General features: G+C 44.6%; 1 protein-coding gene across 4 annotated transcripts in view; it reads right to left on the minus strand.

Moving 5' to 3' along the window:
- The window catches only part of RC3H1 (ring finger and CCCH-type domains 1), a 446950-nt gene extending 439617 nt beyond the window's left edge, over positions 1-7333 (minus strand). For all 4 annotated transcript variants that reach the window (XM_033915444.1, XM_033915446.1, XM_033915443.1 and 1 more), the window contains exon 1: positions 7043-7333. The gene's annotated coding sequence lies outside the window, so the exon portion shown is untranslated. The remainder of the gene's footprint in view (positions 1-7042) is intronic.
- Positions 7334-17278: the final 9945 nt, after the last annotated feature.

Genomic DNA, 17278 nt, shown 5'->3' on the forward strand with positions numbered 1-17278 from the left:
GTCCAATGTGACTATTCTGGGCTTCTGCAATCGCTGCACACTCAGCAAAGGGATTCCCGACTCTCCTTAAAAAGATGTACTTTTTCTACCCCGAAAACGGGGGGGGGGGGGGGGGGTGTCTAATGGAGTGAAGATGACAACCTCCCTGGTACCTTTTTAAAACACTGCCCGCCCCGCAGTATCTTTTTAAGCACCCCTTAAGCCTGGTGGTCCAGCAGTGTTTGGGCTGGCAGAGCGTGCTGTCTGCGCTGCTGCCTGGGCCCACCCCGCTTTCAGAATGTGTTAGTTCTCGCGAGAACTGACTGCAGCCATTCCGAAAGCGGGGCAGGCCCAGGCAGCACGCTCCTGGTGGCCCATACACCTCTGGACCACCAGGCTTAAGGGACGCTTAAAAAGATACTGCGGGGCGGGGGGTGTTTTAAAAGGAAGGGCCAGTGGGCAGGCCATATTTTAAAAAGTAGTACCGTGGAGGGGGGGGGAGGAAAAAATTGTTAGTCGGCTGGAACGGATCCCTCCTGTCCCAGCCTATCACTAGACCACCAGAGGTGAGGGGGTGGTAGGTTATAGGTCAGGGAAGGGGGGATAGGGTGCAGAGTCTGGCAGGGAAGGGGGACAGGGTGCAGAGCCTAGCAGGGAAGGGGGGACAGGGTACAGAGCCTGGCAAGGAGTGTGGGGTTGGGTGCAGAGCCTGGCAGGGAGTGAGGGAGGCTGGCTGCACAATTTGGTTCAGAATGTTTTTTTCCTCTAAACCTGGGGTGCGTCTTATGGAGCGAAAAATACGGTACTAATATTTGACTGAAATTGAAGACTTTGCTCCTCTTCACATTCTTGTTACTGAGAAGCATAAACAGCAAGTGGAGTTCCCTTCTGTGGAGATTGGGAGTTTACAGCGCCTCCCCCCCTCACAAACTACACAGGGAAGAATTCTCAGCTGAAGTGGAGCCAGCCCCTGCAGGGGACTCAAAGAAACCCCATTTCCACTGCTGCCGGAAAAGTTCTGCTTCGGTGTGTTTGCAATCGAAGATTGTGGCATAGAAACTGGAATATGATACTGTTCTAGCATTGTTTGCCTCAGTGAGGAGGTAGTCATTGGCAATGGAGAGATTTTGCCACATCATTTCTTTCCTCTTTTTCCCCATCTCAGGTAAAATGAGGTTAACTCGCTGAAAAAAATATAAACACTGAGCTATCAAAGAGCTCCAGTAAACGTGTCCATTCAGGACACCATCTTGAATTCTCCCTTTGACCTAGTAGACTTTTATCAAATGTCTGAGATCGTCAATGATTTTGGATTTGGTGGCCCAGTCCTCTCCTGGTTCCAAGGCATCCTAACCACTCAGCGCTATGCTATATATAAGGATTGTGAACTTTCAGGCAGCTGGCACCCTCCCAGCAGGGTCCTCAAAGGATCCCCACTTTCACCATCAGTATTCAACCTTCTAATTCAATCCTTGGGAACCAACCTAGATCTTGCACAAATAAAACATTTCACCTATACACATGGCATAACAATAATAATAATAATAACAGTTTATATACCGCAATACCGTTAAGTTCTATGCGGTTTACAAAAGATTAGTGGAATACAAGTTGAGTTGATGTACAAGTTGAATTAATTTAAGGGATGTGGGAACAATGGGGAGAAAGGGCAAGAGAGGGAAAAGAGGGAAGTGGGTCAGCTGTCTAGGTATTTCAGAAATAGGTGGGTTTTGAGGCGTTTCCTTGAGGAAACGCCTCAAAACCCACCTATTTCTGAAATTTAGATGATCTATCATCTATCTGTAACCACTGTATTAGCCAATACCCTCACTACTGTCAAAAAATGTGTCCACATCAAAGAAAACTGAACCTCAACACACCGCCTCAAACTAAATATGAACAAAACCAAATTCCTTTGGTAAGGACCCTCAATTGACCCATGCTACACTCCAAGGATTACAGCAGACAATACAGACTTTCCACTAGAACTGCAATCTCGAATTTTAGGAGTAGAAATCGATAACCACCATGAAGAGCCAATCCCTAATTCTATCTTAACTAGACTACTGTAACACTAGATCTTTGCTCTAAAACGTAGCTTTCACATCTCCAACTAATTTAAAATGCAAAAGTAAAACTCAAATACAGACTACGCAAATTGGAACACCAGTAACCTACTATATGAAACTACACTAGCTGCCAATAATCGCAAGGATAAGTTTAAATTAAGCATCACTGTCTTTAAGATCTTGACAAGCAACAACCCTAACTACCTAACAGGGGGCCAGATGCACTAAAGTCTCCAACCGTCTAACAATCAAGTTTCAAGTTTATTTAAAATTTGATTTATCGCCTAATCATACATTCAAGGCAATGCACAATTCTAAAACAATTTATAAAAATTTTACAGGGAAACAAAATTCATACTCCAAAAACATGACTTACTGGACAGCAGAACCAATAAGGAAGACAGGGATGGAAATACAATAATTGAAAGAAAATGAGACAATTAGTGGATTATCTGATTCCAAGAATATTGCAGAAGTTGACTGACAGTTGTTCAAATTCAGATGCTGATTTTGAAACGAGTAGAACCCCTTGTTCCAGTTTTTGGTCAAAAAAGCCAAAGGTGCATTTTCTCACAATTCAGGTTTATATGGAAAATTAAAATAAAATTCTGTATTTGCATTTCGCCCCACTTTTACAAAAGCGCAGAAGAGGCCAGCTAGCACACTGAATTCTCTGTGCTGCTCCGACGTTCATAGAGGAGAAAGAAGAGTCAAAGATTACCCCAAGGTTACAAACTGACATTATGATATGGGGACAAATTTGTCCCCTTCCTCTTAGGATCTGTCCCTGTCCCATTCCTGCAAGCTTTGTCTTAGCTGTACAAGCCTCGAGCACTTACGATTTTAAAGTGATCAAGCATTGTGTAGATGAGGACAGAACTAATGGGGTAGGATAGGGACACGAGCTCATGGGGACGGGATGGGGATAAAGAAATCCCGTGGGGACGGGGAAAAATATGTCCCCATGTCATTCTCTAAGGATGTTGTTCAAAGAAATAGAGAACGGGGTGAAGAGGAGACCCATGTTTAGGTGAAAATATAAGTAGCTCAGTCTTGGACATGTTTAATTTTAGATGACAGCGAGCCATCCGGGTAGTGAAGTCAGACAAGCAGGCTGAAACCCGTTATGTTGAGATTTCAGGTGTAGAGACATAGATCTGCAAGTCATTGGCATAGAGGTAATACTGAAAGCCATGGGAGAGCAGAACACCAAGGGAAGAAGTGTAGATGGAAAAATTAAGAGGTCCCAGGACAGAGCCCTGCGGTACACTGATTGAAAGCGAAATAGCAATGGAGGAGGGATCCACCACAGCATACGCTAAAGGTGTGATGGAAAAGATAGGAAGAAAACCATACAATTGTTTAAAAGAGCCCTGAAATCCAAGCAAAAACAGTGTATCAATGAGTAGGTGGTGATTTACTGTGTCAAAAGCTGCAGGTAGATCAAGAAGGATGAAGATGGAGTAGAGGCCTTTGGATTTGGCCATGAGCAGGTCACTGGAGACTTTCATAATGTCAGTTTCTGTAGACTGAAGAGGGCAACTGCCCAATTGAAGCAGGTCAAGAATAGCTTGAGATGAAAGAAAGTCAAGACAATGACAGTGAATAGCACATTCAAGTAGCTTGGATAAGAAGGGGAGGAGGGAAACATGATAGTTGGAAGGGCAGTAAGGGATTTTTGAGAAGTGATGTAACAACGGCATGTCTGAAGGCGTCAGACACAGTTGCGGTGGAGAGTGATAAGTTGAGGATATAACAGATAGTGTGTAGATGGATGGGGAGGGGATCAGAGGGTTACCATATGGTTCCAAAAAATAAGACATTCAGGTTTTACTTCCATTGGAAGTAATACCCAGATGTCTCTATCCATCCTCCTTACTTCCATTCCATCTCTGGCCTCCCAGCTCAACAGGTCATGAAGACTACAGTAACTCTCCATCTCCAATAGGAGGGAACACAAGTCAAGGTCCACTCTTGCAGGATGGCTTTCTCTCAGAAAACAGTTTCCTGACCCAAAGTCTAGGCCCCCTCCCCTGAATATTTCAGGAACCCAGCAAAAGGGCCTCTGGAGAGATCCCCAATCTCCTCCCCAATATTCATGTGATATATGCGCCCACCCTCTTCCAAAAGGCCTGAACTTCTAGACAAAGCCAAAAAGCATGGAAAAAAAAAAATCATCCGTCTATACTTCAGGCAGTGTTCTGCCTGCAGGTAACCCATTTTATGCATTTGGGATAGCATAATATGTGCACTCGAAATGTGCACTCCCTTAACAGAACACTGCGGACTTCACTGGGAATGAGCTTAATACTAGCCCTAGGATCTCAGGAAGACACTAAACCTCCCAGATCTTGTTCCCATGTGCCACAGGGGGGAGAAATTTATAGGGGGGTCCGCAGTGAACAAAGCTGCTGGAGTGCCTCCCCAATGAGATAAGATCAAAGAAGTTTTGCAGCCTATCCCCCAATGGCATTCTTGTCTAGTGAAGAAAAATAATGTCTCATTTGACAGAAAGCATAACAGTTCCCCCACCTAGGTGTCACTTTTTGTGAAATATCCCTTATCCCTGAAGGTAAGCAAAGTAGATGTTCTAAAAGGACAAGACCAGCTTCCTCCCAATAGTGAAATGCCTTGTTCTCTTGTCCTAGCAAAAAGGGTAATTTCCTCTGATGGGCAACAGTGTGAAAACATTGGGGTTTACCCCCAGTCGCGTTACTAAAAATCTCCACGCTTCCCATAACGGTGTAACTAACCAGCTATGTTTGAGGGCTAGCGGCAAAAGCGTGGTTGGGGCACGTAAATAGAATTAAAATGGTATAATGCTATATAAGCCCATTCCAATGTCAGAGGCCTATAACATTATATCTCGAAGGAGATAGGCAAAAGTATAAAGTCAAATGTCCGACAAACCCAAACCCTCAGAGTCTAAGAGCCAAACAATAAAGAAAAAGAAAGCTTTGACTTCCGGTTCGCCAAACAGAATTTACGAAGCATCCTGTTAAGAAGCGGGACATCCCTATACCTAGATTTATTGTAACCAATCCGCATTTCCTTTCCTTCATGTTTCTTGATGTGTTTGTTTACTAGTATTTGTAATTAGTTTGTGTTTGTCCCCCTCCCTTTAATATTTTATATTGTAAACCGCTTAGATTTTAACTTTGATTTTATATATGTAGTATATCAAATAACTTGAACTTGTTAGGAACTAGCTGAGTTGAAGGCAAAAGAGGGTAGCATTAATGGAGCTCACTCTGAGGAAAAAGATGTTACTAGTGGTATGCCACAAGGTTCGTTTTAACATTTTAGTGAGCGATATTATTGAAGGGCTGTCTAGTATGGTTTGTCTCTTTGAGGATGATACCGAAATCTGCAATAAGACAGAGACACCCCTAATGATGTGGCTAACATGAGGAAGGACCTAGCAAAGCTTATAGAATGATCCAGAATTCGGCATTCATTTGGGCTGCAAAAGACCAAGGGAACAGTACAGTTTAGAGGATGAAGAACTTATGAGCATGAAAGAGAAGCAGGACCTGGGTGTGATCACAGATAATGAAATTAAAGTGGCCAACAGGTAGAAAGATCAATGGCGAAAGCCTATTTATTGGTGATCTGGATCCTCTGCTCAGCTGTCCTTTGCTGCCATATTGGTGGTCAACATGTTCAGGAAGGGGGGTGGGGGGGCTCCAAGCCCTTCCAAGTCATTCACGAGTTACTGGAGTGAAGACTGTAGACTATAGCACAGTCATTCCCAACCCAGTTTTCAAGGCACACTTAGTCCCCTGGTTGTCTGTTTGATTAGATTGTAAGCTCTACCAAGCAGGGTCTGTTTCTTGAATGTTTTAATGCATACATCTAGCAGTGCTATAGTACTTTGTATTGTAACTACTTTGATCACTTTGTATTGTAACTACTCCGCTGATTGTCCAGTGCCTCTTGTTGTAAACCGCCTCGAACTATCATGGCTTTGGCGGTATATAAAAATAAAATTAGTAGTAGTAGTATCTGTTCTAGATGGGTGCATACACAATATAGATACCAGCTGTCTAATCAAAATGATCATCTCATCTCCTTATCTGTTTTATAAAAGCTATTATATAGATTTGTTTAATCACTGCTCTAAATTACATAGTCTGGTTTCTGCTCCTTGAACTGAGATCAATGATAACTGATATTAAGAATGTCATGTTAGAGAATATGTATTATAGTATAGTCGAGATTGACAGCTGAAAGAGAAAGGTTCGCAAATATAATCAGTTTTCCTGGAGATTGCAAATTGGTTACAGTAATCTGCCTACTCTATCTTCACTATGGAAGGAACTACGATAAACCATAAATTCTGAGTGTTGATGGGACCTAACCAGGAAGTTAAGTAAAAGTGAATTGGGGAAGAGGATACCAGTTTTCCCTGTGAATTATGATCAGAACCACCACCACCCCTCCAGCATAAAAATAAACAGAACACAAGAGATCTTTGGATTTTGCTCCCCAGGTTTCCTAAAAGGTATCCGATACCTGAGGCAAGGCAATGTTTAAGGCCTTCCCCCGCTTGACGTTGTGTGTCGTTCAGAAGCATCACTAGGACGCTGGGATAGCAGCCATAGAGTTTCGGTTGCCTGGGTGAAGAAAGCACCCCAACTAAATATTAAGATTCTCTCCCAGACTAAAGGAAAATCATTTCCACGGCCATTTTAGGTAGCCTTATATCATCCCTCCACAAACCTTAATCTTTTCATTCCTCTCTGCCTCGTTATTGGGCTTTTCCCCCCTCCCCCCCCCCCCCCAAGCCAACGTTAATTGATTTCAGCTGAGGCCAAGCCCTGTCTCTGCCAAAGAACGCAGTTAATATAAGGAGGAGTAAGAGGACACCCCCAGGCCGGTCCCTTGCGGCTTCCTCGACAGCGAGGAATGGGGCCTGCACGCCTCGGGCCTGGCCTGTGTCCTCCTGTGCCACCTCCCCCCTTTCCCCAGCGCAGCCAGCAACCAAAACTTACGGGGCGAGGGCGGCGGCCACCGAGGCTCCGTCTCTCAGTGCTTCCTCTCAGCTTCTCGCCGAACCGGCGGCAGCGATGGCGGCCGGCAGCGGACTCGCCTCTTCCTGCGCTGCTGCCATCTTGTTCTTCCTGTTGTTGCGGCTGCTGTCGCCTTGTCTCCTCCTCCTCCTGCAGCGGCGGGTGCGGGCATAGAGAAACCCAGTCCGCCACCCCCGCCGCCGCCGCCACCTCCTTCCCCCGCAGACTCTCCGGGAACAGGTCGTGCTGCTGGAAGCCGGAGACGAGCGTTAACCCCCACCCCCCTAAAAAAAAAAAAAAAAAAGAGGAGCGAATGACTCCTGGCGTGGCGACCCCCCCACCGCCCGCTTCGCTACCACCACCAGCGAGCAGCGGTGCTCGGAGTTCTGCGGCCGCCCCCTACTGGGGGAAATGCGCCTACGGCCTGCAGAGTCCGGCCAGCCTTCGTACGCTTCCGTGAGGCTAAAGATAGTGTCATCTGCTTTGGCGCTTAGTTTAAACAAAGGGATATAAAGTCGACACACACACACAAAAAAGAACAGTTTCCGTTCACATAACACCTCTACTCTTGATTAGCCTGGCCCTCTGCGAGACGTCCTTGCAAGAAGCTATATTGATAGAAGCAAAGAGAAGAGTGAGCTTTTTACAAACAGTAATGCAATAATTGGGTGGTGAGGCGGTTTTATAGCCTTCATGTTTCTCAGCACAGTTCCTAAAAACAGTAAAGAAGAACATTTTTAGATTTTTTTCTGATTAATACATATGGAGTGACTTTTTGGTTGTTTATGTTCTCTTTTGTCACTCAACAGCTTAGTACTGTGTGAGTTATATTGCCTCTTTTTGGGGGTTTTTTACAACAGTAGGTAGACCTTATGACCTAGCCAGTCGGGTTAGATATTATCAACTGACGACAGACATTAGAGAACGTGGATAAAGGACTCGTATGGTTATTACCCAGCATCATTGTCAGACATTGTAGGTATGGGGGAGTTAGGGGTTGGGGGGAGGTAAATATGCTGGCCTGGCATATTGGTTTTCTTAAAGGGTGAACGTTTAAGCTAGACAGATTTTATTGTCTAATAGGAGGAATATAGTGTGTGGGGTTCCATAAGGCATGGCGTTTTCTTTCCTCATCACCTACGTCCTGGGAAGATAGTAACTGTGGTTGAGTTCCCCTGGAAGAATGGTATAGAAAATTGAATAAATAAACATGTGGTGGCTAAACAACTTTTCAAAAATACCCTTACTTTACCCCACCTGTTCTTCCAACTACCGCCCTGCCTCCTTTCTTTTGTTCCTATCCAAGCCACTTGAACTTGCTGTTCTCCATCACTGCCTTGACTTCCTTTCATCTCGACTGACTCTTGATTATCTACAATTTGGCTTTTGCCCCCTACACTCCACAAAAACTGCCCTTACCTAAGTGTGCTGTGACCTGCTCCTGGCCAGATCCAAGGGCCTTTACTCAATCCTTATCCATCTTGACCGGTCTGCTACTTTTGATACTGTTAATCGCTGCTTACTCCTTGATATGCTTTGATTAGACAAATGTGTGTACATTAGATAGATTGGGCCTTCTACCTCTCTGTGAAGGAGCAAGCAATTCCCCCTCACTAATGCTACCATTCTGCCTCTATACAGAAGGGGGCTGCTAGCCCAAGAGTGAGGGAACTACATGTTCCAGAATTCACGGAGCTCTATAGCTTAATGCTGAGCAACCTTAATAAAAAAGAGTGCCATCCTGCTGACTCAGAGGGTCAGGGCTCAGCCAGGAAGAAGGATAAATGCCCTAGCAGGGAGTTAATCAAAGGTGTTCCAGAGAGAGAGGTCCCAAAGAAGAGATTTTCACAGAGAAACCTTTCCTAGTTGTGGGCTAATAGGGAGCCCTGGAAGGGACTGGAAAGTGTCTGAGGTGCCAAAGTGACGGATGACAAGATGCTTCCAGAAAGAGATGGTGAGAGAGAGACTAACAGGGTGAGAACCCTGCTAAATATATTAAAGACTTGGTTGTTAAAGGTGTTGGCTAAAGGTAAACCAACCTCTTATACTGATTATATGTGGACTTTGTTCTGATGTCTGAATGGGACCAGATTGTAACACTTGATTAGAGAAAAACTGTTTGCCTTTGAAATTGATAACTACTTTTCCTTTCCTGAGCCTGTGAATTAACAGGGCCCAGATTTATTAAGTAATAGTTTTATTTCACCTTTCATGTGTGTCAGTCTGTATGTGTGTAGACTTTACCCTAAAATCTGTTCAGGCTATTACATATGGTGGCAGTTTGGGGATTTTTGCCTTTGAAACGAGACAAATCACAAGCCTCCAGATATTGGGACCTCAAAAAAGGGGTTAGGTTTTTGGAAAAGGGACTAAGAAGATTAGCTTTGCCTCAAGTTAGGAACCTGAAGATATTTAGTCAGTGCTGGATAAGCAGGATTTTTTTTTCTGTGAGCTTAAACTACAATTACACAAAGTACTGAAAGGCTTAATTAAGCCTGAGCTGCCAGGATGAGACAGCCAGAAGGCAGCATATGTGTGTGAACCAGGGTGGTCCATGGTAATATGCAAAACAATCAACCTTGTCAAATCTTGTCTCCACAAGGCTTATTTTTATCCATTTAATATGTCTTGTGTCAAATTTCAGCTCGATTAGGCAATATTTAGCAGTCACCCCAGCATGCATTGTTTGCTTGTGTGTTGTGTATGTAGGTGATTGTGCATAGTTAGTTTGTATGGCGTCATCTAGTTTGTGCTCTGCACTCAAACTGGCTCCTTGGGAAGTCAGCTGTCAACTGCTAGACTGCCATATGGACTGGATGTTCTTCAACTGGTCAAGTTTCATCACTATGATGAAGGGAAAGCTATAAGTTGGCGTGCGAGTCAGCAATGGCAGTATGGGATCAAGCCAGGATACCAACACAATGCATAGACTCTTTCTTACATTAGGAAGTCGAAGAAACTACACGAAGAGTATGTGTCCCTAAAGAAAAACAAAACTCTTCAACAAGAAGGTGATAGACAAGAATTAAGAAGTCTTTAAAAATGAACTCAGGCAGTTGTTTGATATTTCAAAAACAGGTGTTATGACTGAATTTAAAAATGAAGATTGAGAATTCCTACAGAAGAATGCAGAAAGAGGTAGTGTGAGGGAAAGAAAATCATGACAAAAGTGAGGTATAGCAGACCAAAGCAGTTACCCATATAACATCTGAATTTCTTCAACATCATCTAGCGAGACTGAAAGCGAAGGTCAAGCAGATAAGAACATAAGAATTTCCACTGCTGGGTCAGACCGGTGATCCATCGTGCCCAGCAGTTCGTCCACGCGGTGGCCCTCTGGTCAAAGACCGGCACCCTAACTGAGACTAGCCCTACCTGCGTACGTTCTGATTCAGCATAAACTTGTCTAACTTTGTCTTGAATCCCTGGAGGGTGTTTTCCCCTATGACAGACTCCAGAAGAGTGTTCCAGTTTTCTACCACTCTCTGGGTGAAAAAGAACTTCCTTACGTTTGTACGGAATCTATCCCCCTTCAACTTCAGAGAGTGCCCTCTCGCTCTCCATACCTTGGAGAGGGTGAATAACCTGTCCTTATCTACCAAGTCTATTCCCTTCAGTACCTTAAATGTTTTAAGAACATAAGAAGTTGCCTCCGCTGAGTCAGACCAGAGATCCATCCTGCCCAGCAGTCCGCTCCTGCGGTGGCCCATCAGGCCTAATTGCCTGAACAGTGTCCCTGACTAATTTTGTAACTGCCTCTAATCCTCTAATCCTATCCCTATTACCTACCTCTACTCCTATCTGTACCCCTCAATCCCTTTGTTCTCCAGGTACCTATCCAGACCCTCTTTGAAGCCCTGTAGCGTGCTCCTGCTTATCACATCCTCCGGTAGCGCGTTCCATGTATCCACCACCCTCTGAGTGAAAAAGAACTTCCTGGCGTTTGTTCTAAACCTTTCCCCTTTCAATTTCTCTGAGTGCCCCCTTGTACTTGTGTTTCCCCGTAATTTGAAAAATCTGTCCCTGTCTACTCTTTCTATGCCCTTCATGATCTTGAAGGTTTCTATCATGTCTCCTCTAAGTCTCCGCTTTTCCAGGGAGAAAAGCCCCAGCTTCTTCAGTCTGTCAGTATATGAGAGGTTTTCCATACCCTTTATTAGCTTAGTTGCTCTTCTCTGGACTCTCTCAAGTACCGCCATGTCCTTCTTGAGGTACGGCAACCAGTACTGGACACAGTACTCCAGGTGTTGGCGCACCATTGCACGATACAGTGGCAGGATGACTTCCTTCATCCTGGTCGTGATACCCTTCTTAATGATGCCCAACATTCTGTCCCCTCTCAATCTCCTCTGTTTGAGGGAGAAGAGTCCCAGTTTCTCTAATCTCTCGCTGTACGGCAGCCCCTTAACCATTTTAGTTGTTCTTCTCTGGACCCTTTCGAGTAGTACCGTGTCCTTCTTCATGTACGGTGACCAGTGCTGGACGCAGTACTCCAGGTGAGGGCACACCATAGCCCGGTACAACGGCATGATAACCTTCTCCGATCTGTTCGTGATCCCCTTCTTTATCATTCCTAGCATTCTGTTCACCTTTTTCGCCGCCACCACACATCAACTTATCAATCACAACTCTCAAGTCTCGTTCCTGGGAGGTCTCTCCAAGTACTGCCCAGGACATCCTGTATTCATGCATGAGATTTTTGTTACCTGCATGCATCACTTTACACTTATCCACGTTGAACCTCATCTGCCATGTCAATGCCCATTCCTCGAGCCTGATTATTTCATGTTGCAGATCTTCGCAATCCCCCTACGTCTTCACTACTCTGAATAACTTCATATCGTCTGCAAATTTAATCACCTCACTCATCATACTAATGTCTAGATCATTTATAAAGATGTTGAAGAGCACGGGTCCAAGCATTGAGCCCTGCAGCACCCCACTGGTGATGCTCCTCCAGTCCAAGTATTGTCAATTTACCCCCACTCTCTGTTTCCTATGATCCAGACAGTTTTTAATCCACGTGAGTATTTCACCCTCGATTCCATGGCTCGCAATTTTCCAATACACAACATCAACCGGGTCACCTTTGTCATAGGACCCTCAACCACCAGAGGGTACCCGCTGAAAATCAGGGGAGGGAAGTTTCATGGCGACTCCAGGAAGTACTTCTTCACCGATAGAGTGGTGGATCATTGGAACAGACTCCCACTCCAGGTGATAACGGCCAGCAGCGTGACGGATTTTAAGAAAAAATGGGATACTCACGTGGGATCTTTAAGGGAGTAAATTCAGGGGGGGGGATACTTGGAATGGGCAGACTTGGTGGGCTATAGCCCTTTTCTGCCGCTTTTTTCTATGTTTCTATGTTTCTATCTGCCTGTTTACTCCTTCAGAGAAGTGCAGCAAGTTTGTCAAACACGATCTGCCTTTGCTAAAACCGTGTTGACTGATCCTCATCAGCCCATGTCCGTCAAGGTGATCAATGATGCAGCCCTTTATCAGCGCTTCTACCATCATACCCGGTACCAAGGTCAGACTCACCGGTCTGTAGTTTCCTGGATCTCCCCTCGAACCTTTCTTGAAGATCGGCGTAACATTCGCCATCTCCCAGTCTTCCGGAATCTTTCCCGATTTGATTGACAGATTGGCTATTAGTTGAAGCAGTTCAGCTATGGTCCCTTTCAGTTCCTTGATGATCCTTGTTAGCCATATAACATCTGAATTTCTTCAACATCATCTAGCGAGTCTGAAAGCGAAGGTGAATATCGGCCTATGAAATCAGTGTCTACTGAGGTTTCTAGTACTGCATTATTGACAACACCGCCTAAGAATATCTTGACATCTCCTGTGGTGTTGGTGCCTTCTTGGATTGTATCAATGTTTCCAGCCGGAGTGCTGTGTTTGTTGCTGTTGCCGTTGCGCAGGCCATTGGTCATGACATTACTGATATAACACTCTCCAGAAGTTCAATCAGACAATCTCAGATTCAGGTTAGGGGAGAAGTTACATTGGCAGAAGAAAACAAAATTTCCTTTGAAGGTCCTTTTCTTTTGCATTGGGATGGGAAAATGTTACCTAGCATTGGTGTATCCAAGACAAGTGTAGACTGACTTGCTATTATTGTCAATGAAAATGACCAGTAAACATTACTAGGTATTCCAAAGACAGAGAAAGGAACAGGAGAGTCGCAAACAAAGGCTTGTGTTGATGTATCCAGAAATGTAACCTTAGTTCCAAAATTAAAGGACTTGTGTGATACAACAGCAAGCAATACTGGATTTCACAAAGGCGCTTGTATCCAAATTGAAAAAGCTTAGGGGAAGAGGGCCCTGTTGTAGAAGGGAGGGAAGGAAGGAAGGAGGGTTCAAAGAGACATGCATATGCCAGACTTTAGGGGGAAGAAATAATGGGTCTAAAAACAGAGGAGTGGGAGAGAGATGGTGGACAATGGGATTTATGGAGGGAAGGAAGAGAAGCTGGACATAGGGATGGTGTGGAGGGGGGATAGAGATACTGGATAGGAGGGTAGTTGAGAAAAGGAGGATCTGTGGATGGTAAAAGTTGAGACCTGCAAGAAACTGATCCTGTCTCTTAGGACCTAAGGTTGGGGTATGGTGACTAATATGGCTGACGTCTCTGCAGTCCTTTTTGACTTTTTTAGACGTTTATATACCATGCTCCCGATGATGTCTCTCCGGAATTGCTGACAGACTATCTTCAGTCCTCTGGACTTCCTCGCCTGCCGGAAGATGTAGTGTCTTCCCTCAATAGTCCATTTAGAGCGGCAGAATTAGAATCTGCTATCAAAGCTCTTCGCTCCGGCATGGCCCCGGGTCCGGATGGATTTTCGGGAGACTTTTATCATCTTCTTTCTTCCCAACTTTGTGGTCCCTTGCTGCCTTACTTCAACACTGCTATTGCTAAGGGATCATTTCCGCGCTATGCTAATGAGGCCCTTATCTCATTACTACTGAAACCTGGTAAGGAGGCTGACGCACTGAGTTCCTATCGTCCTATCTCCTTGATCAACATGGACCTTAAACTCCTCTCTTGTATGTTGGCCGACCATCTCGCTGCGCATTTCCCTAAGATCATTCATGAGGATCAAGTGGGGTTTGTCCGGGGACGTCAATCAGTCTGTAATGTTTGTAAGGTTCTTTTTGCCCTAGCTCACTGCCAATCTCACCGTATCCCAGCTTTGTTTGTCAGTTTAGATGCTTCTAAAGCCTTTGATAGTGTCCATTGGTCCTTCTTGTTTCACACCTTGGAACATGTTGGGCTGGGTGGCTTTTATCTTAACGCTGCCCGTTCTCTCCACTCTAACCCGAGGGCTTCTCTTCTGGTTAATGGGACATGCACAGATTCCTTTCCGATCCTTCGAGGTACTCGGCAGGGTTGCCCCCTTTCACCATTACTTTTTATACATTCTTTAGAATCGTTGCTTTGCACTCTTTGGGGGTTTGCTGAGGTACAGGGCCTTTGTGTTGATGGGGTAGAGTTAGAGACCCTAGCATTTGCTGATGACATGTTTTGATTCTTACTAGGCCTGAAGATTCCTTACCAGCGGCATTGGACCTCATTTCTGAATTTGGCTTTTATTCTGGTCTTTCTCTTAATTTGGATAAGTCCTATGCATTGCCTTCTCCTCCTGAACCAAATGGAGGGGTGTATTTCCTGTTCGTTGGGCTGACTCTACATTGAAATATTTGGGGGTCTTTATTCCTTTGGACTTATCAAGTCTATATTGTTTGAATATGGAACCGTTGTTTCTGGCCCTTCAGAACAAACTACAGCTTTGGGGAACCCTTCCATTTTCACTTTTGGGTCGGGTGCATCTTTATAACATGCTCATTGTCCCGTGTTGGTTATATGTCTTTCAGGTCCTTCCTCTTTATTTGACTTCTCGGGATGAACGCCGACTGGAACGCTTGGCTCAGAGAGTTCTTTGGACTGGGAAGCGGCCTCACCTGCCTTACAAATGGGCGGCGGCTCAGAGGTACATGGGTGGGCTGGGTTTGTTGAACCTTCGCTATCTGACTATTGGATGTGGCATGCGCCACATCAATGATTTTTTCAGGGGTACTTCAGCATTCACCAACACCTCTTTGGAACTTTCCTGTTTTCGAACTACTCACTTCAATGCATATTTTCATTCTATTCCTTCTTTGCTTGAGCCTCTTTCTGCGAGGGTGCTACACCATCCCTTGCGGAAGGTTTGGCACTGGGTCTGCAAATAACAATCTTTCTCTGCTTCTATAACTCCTTTTCTGCCTATTCGCTTTAATAACTCCTTTCTACCTGGGACAGATGGGCCGAATTTTGCTCGGTGGGAAACAAGGGGCTTTCATTATGTGTTTCAGTTGGTTGATGATGATGATGGCAAAATTAAATCTTTTGCACAGCTGAGGGATGAATTTGATCTCCCACCCGCTGATTATTTTGCTTATATGCAAATTCAACATTACATTTCTTCTTTACCCTCTAGTTCATTATAGGCCTCTTGCCAAAAGATGCTGTCTACGGCTTTTACCATTGGTTCCCAACTTCCTGTTTCCCTCAAATTTCATCATCACCATTTGACCATTCTAAATTGCAGGATGCTTGGGCTCGTGACCTTGCAATTGAGTTGCCTGATGATGTGCTTTTGCAGGCTATTCGTAGGTTGCCTGCCTTTCACAAATATACCACCTTTTGGGAGCAACACTATAAGTTGGTCTTCCGTTTGTACATTTCTCCTAAGAGGGCTTATATCTCTGGACTTTGTGAGACCGCTGCCTGTCTTAGATGCCAGGCTCCTGAGGCAGGCTTGGGACATATGTTCTGGACTTGCCCTAATATTCAATATTTTTGGAATTCCATTTGAGAGCACATTTGGAACATTACAATTCAATGCTCACCTTTATTTTTATTTGGAGGTGTTCCCCATTATTACCCCCGTACAAGAGGGGCTGCTGCTTTCCTTAAGTGGACTGTTCTTGTTGCCTTGAAGTGTATCTTGCTGAAATGGCGTAAGGGTGACGCACCGGATTACTCTATTTGGCGCTGTCGGATGATTACTCTCTTGATGTGGGAACGGAGAGATGTGACGGACTTTTCCTCTCTCCCAGGACGCATCTTTCAACGCACTTGGGAACCCTTTTGGACTACCATGACTCCCTTGGCAAGCAGGCGTTTGCTTAACTGTTGAATCCATATTTTTCTGTCTCACTAAGTTGCAGTTGGTATGCCTGTCTCCTTTTGTATTTACTTTGTGCTATTGTTGTACTTGGAAGGAGGACAATGGGGGGGAGGTCTGGTGGGAGTTGGGTTGGGGGTGGGGTAGCTTGAAGTGTGGGGACGGGGATATGTAATACAAACAGTTGAGCTTGTATGCATTTTGTTTTGTATCTTTGCTTGGTTTTCTTGATGAGCTCAATAAAATATAATTGAATATAACACTCACACCAACAAAAACAGGTGCAGTATATCGGTGCGCTCAACTGTAGCACCCTATATCCAAAACAAGACGATATTGCAATAACCATGTTAATAACTCTCCAGCTCAAATTCATCCTAATAGGGGCATGGTCTGACCAAACTTCAGTATCTATATTTGTGGCCACTAATTCCCCCCACCCCACCCCTTATCCACACACAGAATATCTTTGCGGGTATATACCTCATGTACAGGAGAGTAAAATATGTAGTCTCGGCCTTTCCAATGTTGCAGTCTCCACCCATCTACCACATTAAGGACATCCAAAAAACGTTTCAAACATTTCCTATCCCCTTTAAGTCTATCACCTCCCTTCCCCATGGAATCCTACTCCGGATGTATAACCAAATTAAAATCCACCACCACTAATTGCCCCACCCTGACCAATAATATTTTAGCCAGCAGGTCATCAAAAAAACTCCCCTTGTTGAGCCATTCAGTGCATACTAAGGTCACCTTCTCCATTGACCTCCCCTGTCCAAATAATCCACCTTTCCCCCTCATCCCTCCATTCCTTATCGGATACCACTTTCAAACATTTAGAAAATAAAATCCCCTGCTTTTTTCTTCTCCAATTTATTTGATGCCCAGAACCGGACAGGGTACTCTTGATACCTTATCAATTTCTCCCCAACTTTTAAAAAGTGTGTTTCTTGAACAAAACAGATATCAAATTGGAGCCTCTTCACCTCCTTCAATAGCATATTGAGGCCCTTAACATTTAAACTCCGCAACACAAA

Source organism: Geotrypetes seraphini, chromosome 12, assembly GCF_902459505.1.
Source record: "Geotrypetes seraphini chromosome 12, aGeoSer1.1, whole genome shotgun sequence".
Taxonomy (NCBI): Eukaryota; Metazoa; Chordata; class Amphibia; order Gymnophiona; family Dermophiidae; genus Geotrypetes; species Geotrypetes seraphini.